An 8,264-nucleotide genomic window follows, 5' to 3' on the forward strand; every position below is an offset into this window, starting at 1 on the left:
TTGGGGGTGTGATGAACAGTGGCAATAATAGTCACAATAAAGATAATGGGTATGACTAGAAATAGTAGTTGTATTAGTTAATAGTGTAGCAGGGCACTGCAGGGTGTTACAGGATCTAGCAGTATGTAGCAGGGCATAGCAGGGCAATCTCTTTATGCACTTTTTTTTTTTACATTATTTATGTGCAATTGTTAGTGTATTTTTTACAATTCTAGTAAGATATTATATAGTTATCATCACCTAATGTACTAGAAACCCCAACCAAACTTTCCGGTTAACCAAGCTGGCAAAGAACACAAACTATGCAAAAGCCTCAAATATGTTAGTTATGCAAATATTTCAAAATACCCTGATAAATGTAAATGCATTTAAACTGCAAAACAAGTACTTGGTTTCATGGCATACATGCATGGAAGTGTTCATATACTCAAACTACTTTGTGTTTGAGGGCATAAATGGTGTAAACTAAAATTATATTTTTACTCCAGTGGTTCAAATATTTCACAAATCCTCATTACCTTCATTCCTGAAGTACTCGGATTAGTTTACTGTTGTACATTATTGACAGATTTGTTTTCTAAAATACTGCAGAAAAGGCTGAACTGAATGACATATGTGCAAGGTGATTGATTACCGGGTAACTGTATTTAAGTAAGCCAGATCTAATGTAAAGAGCCATCCTTTTGCAGAGTCCCCATTTAGCTGCTCTGGCTCTGTTTCGGGTGTGAGTCCTGTTGTTTGGACGAAGAGGCATTCCTCACATACCTGCTGGCTTTGAGCAGCTTTATGTGTGCTTACTAACTCTGCCTTCAAAATGTAGCTGCCTCACGGAGCCCACTCCACCACCACCAGGGGTAAAATGGGATAAGGAACTTGTCCAAAACCACTGAAGGCTCCCAGGTCTAGTGTCAAGGAACCAGGCTTTTACTGGAACTGGCAAAACCAAGACTCTGACTATAAGGTGATGGGCGCAAGTCACTAAGAGAGTTCCTGGGACTCTTGGGGGGGAACAGTGTGCCGCTGTGGTGTGTTAGCCCACGCTCCCCCTCCTCAAGGCTCGGGCTAAGAGCATAACAAACTGCTGTTTTAGGAAAGGGTCTGCCTGGTTTGGCTCAGTTGGTCTCAAGCAGACACACCCTGGTCCTTCCACTGAGTGAAAGGACAAAATGTTGGGTGCTAATACTGTTTAATTTGCATAAGCTCTGTTGTGAGTATAGCAAAGTTGTGGAATAGTTCACAAAAAAATATTTTTTTCTTAGCCACAATCTTGAATTGATTTCCTACAGCTCTTCATTGAAATCTATATAGCAACTCTTGTAATTTATTAGCTTTCTGATAGAGCCCGACCGCTATATCAGCGGATATTAGGCCTTTTTCCGATCTATTGGTATCGGCATTTAAAATAGCCGATTTAATAAATAAATAAATAAAATCATTTATAATGACAAATAAATGATTCCGGTAAATGAATATTTAAAAAATAAAAACAGTCTGTCAGCCATGTTATGAGCGTTGGCATTGCATAGTTTGTCCACCAGAGCGCGGTCTACAACGTACCTGTTGGCAACACTGATTATTTTTCTCCAGTACTTCCCGATACCAGCGTTTTAGGCAATATCGGAGGCAATACTGATACTGGTATTGGAACATCTCAAGTAAAAACGACATCCTTTCTTGAGAAGGGAACATGTAAAATTACATTAGTCATGACCGTCAAAGGTTTGGGCTTCAGTGTAATTTATTCTGTAAATTTGGAAACTCAGTTATATATGTTTGTGCCTTTCTCTGTATATTATTTGTGCCACAAAACGGCCCTGGTTAATTTTTCCACACCTATAGCAGTGCTGATAAGAATGGACTATTCTGATTGAGAGCCAGTGTAAAACATAACTTTAAAAGTAGTCAAATAGTAAATGGTAGAAAAACCGTCAGTTCGTCACACACACACAGAGTTGTAGCAGTGACACCCTGCTAGTTGTTACACACATACACACACTAAACAAACAACCCTTCAGGAATAGTGAGTTGGCATGCTGTCGCAGCCCAGCAGCTGTGCCCTGTGAAATGTCATCCAGAGCTTCTGTGTTTTGATTGGAGGGCGTCCACCTGCCTCCTTGACAGGAAGGCTTTTAGTGTCGCATCACTGTCATGCAGTCTTGCCCCAGAGCCACTGCACAGAAGGTGAACCTGCAGTAGCCCTGTCCTGCTGTCCATCACCTTCAGCCAGGCAGCCCCCACTCAACCACTATCGTTCCATGTTGCACCTTGAGGGGAGCTTTTTTGTGTGGTGGCGCCACCCAAGTGACTCACATCTCCATGTGGGCGTGATAATAAATGGCTTATACAGCTTCCAAGTGTGTTCAGCATGCTCATTACTCCCATGTGTGCACTCAAAACACCAATTTAATGTTTTACAAAAGATAGCCCTCCATATTTCTATCAACAGTTTGTGTGGATTCCATGGACATGCTAGTAACTACATTTTTATTGGACATAACAAAAGCAGGTAGAGTTAAAGTATGGCCTTTTCCCCCAGTAATGCCCAATTAATGGTGCTACATAATGAATGGATTTCATGGTGGGCCAGTCACATGCACAAAAGCTCTGGCACGTCAGCTGAACACATCAATGTCACTGACTCTCGCTCTTTGATTCCTGTCTGATCAGTCATGTTCAGCATGCACGTGTAAACTGTTTGGAAGCTTCTGAATGAAAGTAGAGCAAGCGTTGTGCCTTAGTAGCCTGTAACACCCCCCCCCCCCCCCTCCCCCCTGTAGAGTTAATCTGTCATTATAGCTGCAAATTCTCAGCCTTGGACTGCTCTTACGTTTGTTCCAGACAGGCTGCACTCAGTGGAATGATCTCATTCTGAAGGGCACACCTTCATACTTTCTTCTTAAGCCTTGTGCTGCAGTAATGTGTCTGGATTGTCGACCCTGCCAGGGATGTGTTGGTGTGTGACTGTTATCTTGGTTGTCTGCTTTAGAAGGACAGTTTTGGAATGCAAGACAAAGCAGCCGAGTAGGTCGGGAGTAGTGTCTACATACGTCTGGACATGGCTATGCAAATGTGTAAAGCATGTTTATTCAGAAGTTACACTGCCAGCAGGACATTACCCAGTGCCCTTATGCACAGGCCGTATCGCAAGTACAGGCTTGCAAAAACACTGTTACTTTGTTGTTAGTATCATAACCAGTTGTTATGCGTCCCCAAATGGTACTTCACCTTTAGATCTTTCACGGAGTGCACCCACACACTTTGAATGTGCCTACGGCCTCTAGTGGCCACAGAGACCGAGCAGCATGTTATTTCTTATTGCAAGTGTTTTTTCCAAAGTTTCCATCAAAGCCAGAGCATCATCCGACATCAAAGAGGCAGATTGTGGGTTCCCTAGTTTCCAGGGAAGTGCTGCGGCCAAGAACCCAGTGAAGCTCAACAGAACAGCACTCGCTTGTCCTCCCCTCTTCCATGGTCCTTGTTTGTTTGACTCATTTGCTCCCTGACAAGTATAAAGAGCCGGCCCCTTCGTTAGGCTAACGAAGGCCCCAACAACTGTTGGATTTGGGTAGCGCTCTCAGCTGGCTCTAGGGAGAGAGAGAAAGAGAGAGAGAGACAGATTTGTGATGTTCCCATAACATTGCTCAGTGACCTAGGCGGCCTCAGGAGGAGTGGATGGATGTTGTGTGTGACATGCCACAGAGACCCTCTTGCTGTTTGGTTTGGAGCTCATGATTGGCTCCTTTGCTGGTCATGCGGCTGAAGGACACCCATGAGCTGCTCCTTGTTGGTGGTCCAGGAAAGTGCATGAGACACAAATTGGGAATGAGAGAGGGGGAGAATAGAGGAGAAAAGCATGCATGGGTTTAGTGAAACACTAGACACAGTAGTCAGTGTAGATGAAACATTTTTTTCATCTTTTGAATATCTGTGCCTTGTGCATCTGGTGAACAGGCGTCCAGTAATTCAGCCAAGATCTTCTCACATTTGTTTTAGTTTTCTCTCTATATTAGTGATCTCAGCAAGGGAATGTGGTGTTTCCTGCACAGTTAAATGCTCTTCAAAGAAGCAGGCCCACCTGATTAAGAATGTCTCATGATGCTGCAATGCTGACTGTCTCAGGACTTTGACTGGCTGCCAGCTCTGCTGCTGGGTTTGCCCAGGCTCCTACACATTCCCTCATTATGGCTGTCATGGTCCACACATTACGTACTGCAGAACTAGAGCAAAACCTCATCCAATTTGCAAATATCTATATTGTGAGGCTTTTACACATAATCAAGTCTTGAGTGACAAGAGCATATACAATTTATAATTATTTTAATTGTTTGTAACAAAATGTTAATCTTGAATCTTTTGGATAATATGTCACGATAAGGAAGTTCCATTAATTGTAAACAAAGTTATGCAGTGCTTTACTACTTTAATGTGATCCCATTATGTATAAAGTAATATGCCTAATTAAACCCATTGTGTATCTATGTTGTTGAGTACAAATTATTGACTTTTGTCTGCTGCACATTTTTAACTGATTGATAAGCAGTAAACATTAAATAACTGTACATTAAATAAATAAACAAACAACTTATGAGACATGTTAAAGATTTAATAGTTTTTCTTCAAAATTAGGAGCTGTGGCTCCCTACAATATTTTTATTACCAGGGAACAATCATTAAAGGGCAATGTGTGTGGAAAACAAATCATAGAAGCTAAGTAAGAGATACAGTAAAATGGATTTTTGTAGAGGGAGAACTGAGTAAACTGGTTTGACTGAAACTAATAGATGTAGCATGTTTTACTCTTGATAAACTTCTTGTGATTAACTTAACAGCAGATGAATCCAACTTTTGGTGATTAAATACTCAGACACTATGTAGTTGATCACCAGCAGTAGCAGTAGCAGTGCCAGGCAGAATTAGGAATGGAGCCCCTGTAGGCAGCGTCCAGCAGCAGAGGGTGTCACACCGGGAAGCCAGCACTCTGGCCGGGTGTCTGGCCATCAGCGTGGACCCCCTGCTCTGGGTAATGGGAAGCAGTCTTCCTGCTAAATGTGGTGGAGAGAAGTAAATTACTGGGGCGCAGCTGTTTGGCTGGCATGGTGGGGGGGGTCCAGCAGGCTGAGGGAGGGGGCACCTGCACCGCTCGTCTACTCTCACGGCAAGCCTGCTGTGTGCTTACTTTGCTGTGCAGAGTCCGCCTGCTTGCTACAACTGTGGTTCTCTTCAACACACTCCATCTCTGTGACTCTCTTCCCCTTTTTGTCTTATTTGTTTCCACGCTTTCCTCTCAGCTGTCCTTCCTCTTGTTCTCTTCCTTTCTTACTCCCACATTCTTCCTCTTCTCCTTGTCTCTTTTAACTCCTCTCTTTTCTCTCTGCCTCTGTCTGCCCCCACTTCCAGTGCACACTGCTCACCCACAGTCCCACCATCCTGTTGCTAGGATAATGACCCTGCTGACAACTCAGACCCATGGCGGAAGCGGCTAAGGACCAGCAAAAAGCTCCCAGTCTCCGACATCAATCACATAACTGGCACCTCTCTCCAGTTTAGGGAGGGCAGCGGAGACAGAGAAATAAAGAGGATGCTTAGCTGTCTGCAGACTAAGAGTTGACTGTATGCTCAGATATGTCCACATATATGTCCACATCAGCTTTATTGTGCTACTCAGAACATATTTCACAAGTTATTCAGTTGCCATACAGAAAGGTTTGTCATACTTTTAGAAGGAAGTTGGTCTTGACAACTTTCCCTAGCTGGCTAGCCTATCTCCAGGAAAAATGGATCCTCTGGATTAACTCCTTGGTTGTTTGGGGGTGTTTGATCTTACACTGGTCATTGAGAGTTCATTGGCACTAATTTGCTCTAAATAATGTGTGTTTATTTGTTTGCCATGCAGTAACCCAGTTAACTAATCCATGGACTGCTTGTTTACCCAGGGAGAGGGGGCAAATCTCAGCCCCAGTGTGGCAGGGGGGGAACTTCCCACAGTGTCTCTATGGTAATCAGCAGGTGTCACTCACCATGGAGAAGAAGTGAGGGCTTTCTTATGAGCGTGAGAAAGAGAGGCTGCCTCCATTGCTCCCCCCCCCCCACCCTGTGCTTTTTCCCCCTGTTGGGTTAGCAGCGGCAACCACAGTGACAGAGAGAAAGAGAGAGGGATAAGGGGACAAGACAGAGAGGGCTACATTGGAGGCCAGGGTGGCCCTTCCCTGCAACCTGTTGATGCTGTTGCCAAAGCCCTGGCAATGCAGTCCCCCATCCAGCTGCATGGGAGAGAGAGAGAGAGAGAGAGAGAGAGGGGCCAACAAAAGAGGTTTTGAGAGGAGGGGGATGTCAGGAAGATATAAAGAGAAAGGGGTGGGGGGTGTAGCAGCCCAAACTCCTGTACACTTTAGGATGCCATGTTAGCCTCGAGCTACCTTATATGGTCACAGTGAAAGGGGCAAATGGTTATATTAATGTCCGGGCAGCACGAGAAGCCCAGAGCTTTGCGGCTCAGAGCAGTGGATGATGTGGGATGGAGTGTGTCGTTGCTGGGGCTCAGTGGTGACCCCTGCATCAGGGAGCCCCCTCTCCTCTGGAGCGGGTGGCCCATGGCTCATTGAGATGCAGGGCACAGGGTGGCAGGCCGCAGCTGCAGCCTACAGGCAGAACCCGGCAGAAAAGGGCCGAAGGGGCAGAGGAAAAACCAACAAAGGCACAGCCCACTCCCCCCCCCCCCCCCCCCCCCCCCCCCTCGCTTTGGAGTTCTAATTCCCTAATCCTCAACCTCCGCCTACCCCCGTTCTCATCCGATTCTCACCACTCAAACACATACACATGCACAGTTCATGCAGTTACCACTGGCTCCCTTCCTCCCATCCCCAAGCCATGAATAGCCAGACAGCAGCCCCCTCAGGAAGTCCAACCGCTGGGTATAGGCACTGAGAGGCGCATTTTGTCTGACCCACTCTTGGTTCCTCTCACTGTGTGTGCTTACGCTCATCCACATTTGAGAGGCTTGTGTGTGTATAGTTTATCTAATGCCAGATGACTAAAGTGGGCCTCTGTCATTGCGTTTACATAGTTACACAGAAGGGCTATGGTCTTACCCAAGTTAAGTGAATAACCAGGTATTGCCAGTTCTCCCTGTATACATGAGTGGGGAAGAATGACAAGAGTTTGTGTTGTTGCTGTTTTTGGCGTTGTTGCTTCCAACTGCGCTCTTCTACTTCCTGGTCAAAAACCTTTGTAGTGGAGTGGGGTTGGATAGTTATAACCCACAGAGCATTCACAGATGCGTAACCCAATCTATGTACACATGTACGAATACCCCGGTTACCAAAGGAGTTATCTAGGTCTATTAACCGGGGTATGAGAATTTAGATTTTAGCTGAAGTGAGATGTTTACATGGCGTTTGAGAAACCGGGGTAATGCCTTAACCCAAATATAATCCTCTTTCAAACATGTTAAAGTGCCCATATTCTGCTCATTTTCAGGTTCATAATTGTATTTTGAGGTTGTACCAGAATAGGTCTACATGGTTTCAATTTCAAAAAACACATTTTCTTTTGTTGTACTGCACATTGCTGCTGCTCCTCTTTTCACCCTGTGTGTTTGTGTCTCTGTTTTAGCTACAGAGTGAGACATCTCACTTCTATACTATCTTTGTTGGGAGTTGCACATGCGCAGTAGCTAGGTAAGGTCACATCAGCTTGATAACTCTTTCTCCAACTTTGGTCAGTACAAGCAGTGTTTTCATTGATAACGAGCTAGCATGCTAGCAAGCTAGCTTGCTAGCGTAAGCATGCTACGGTTAGCCACCTTGTCTTGGCTAGTGACTGAAGGCAGAGGACATTCAGAAACCTGTATCTCACTCAAAACCGCATGGATATTTTTTTTCCAAGTTCATGTGCATGTGGAAGCACCAGAGATACAACATAACACCTCAAATATTTTTTCCCATAATATGGGCACTTTAACACACTGTTTAAATTATTGTTCTTGAAATGTCATTAAAATCCTACAAAGTAGATAGAACAGGGGAGAGAAAGGGATGACGTGCAACTGAGCTGTTAGTTTGGACACATTGTTGAGACACTGGCCTCTCCTTGTGGGGGCAGCACGATGAATGCTGCATGATCTCTCCTTATTTAAAGCCAACACGCCACTGCAGCTGGGACCTCAACATTCCAGTCGTTGTCACGTAGAGACGGACAGTACAGGATGCTCCTTGGAAACAGCCACTAACCTCTGTCACTCTCTCTCTCTCTCTCTCTCTCTCTCT

General features: G+C 44.8%; 1 protein-coding gene across 3 annotated transcripts in view; it reads left to right on the top strand.

Annotated features, from left to right (window-relative positions):
- Positions 1-8,264, top strand: part of akt1 (v-akt murine thymoma viral oncogene homolog 1) — a 35,210-nt gene that overhangs the window by 7,038 nt on the left and 19,908 nt on the right. The gene's annotated exons all lie outside the window — the stretch shown is intronic.

Source organism: Etheostoma spectabile, chromosome 20, assembly GCF_008692095.1.
Source record: "Etheostoma spectabile isolate EspeVRDwgs_2016 chromosome 20, UIUC_Espe_1.0, whole genome shotgun sequence".
Taxonomy (NCBI): domain Eukaryota; kingdom Metazoa; phylum Chordata; class Actinopteri; order Perciformes; family Percidae; genus Etheostoma; species Etheostoma spectabile.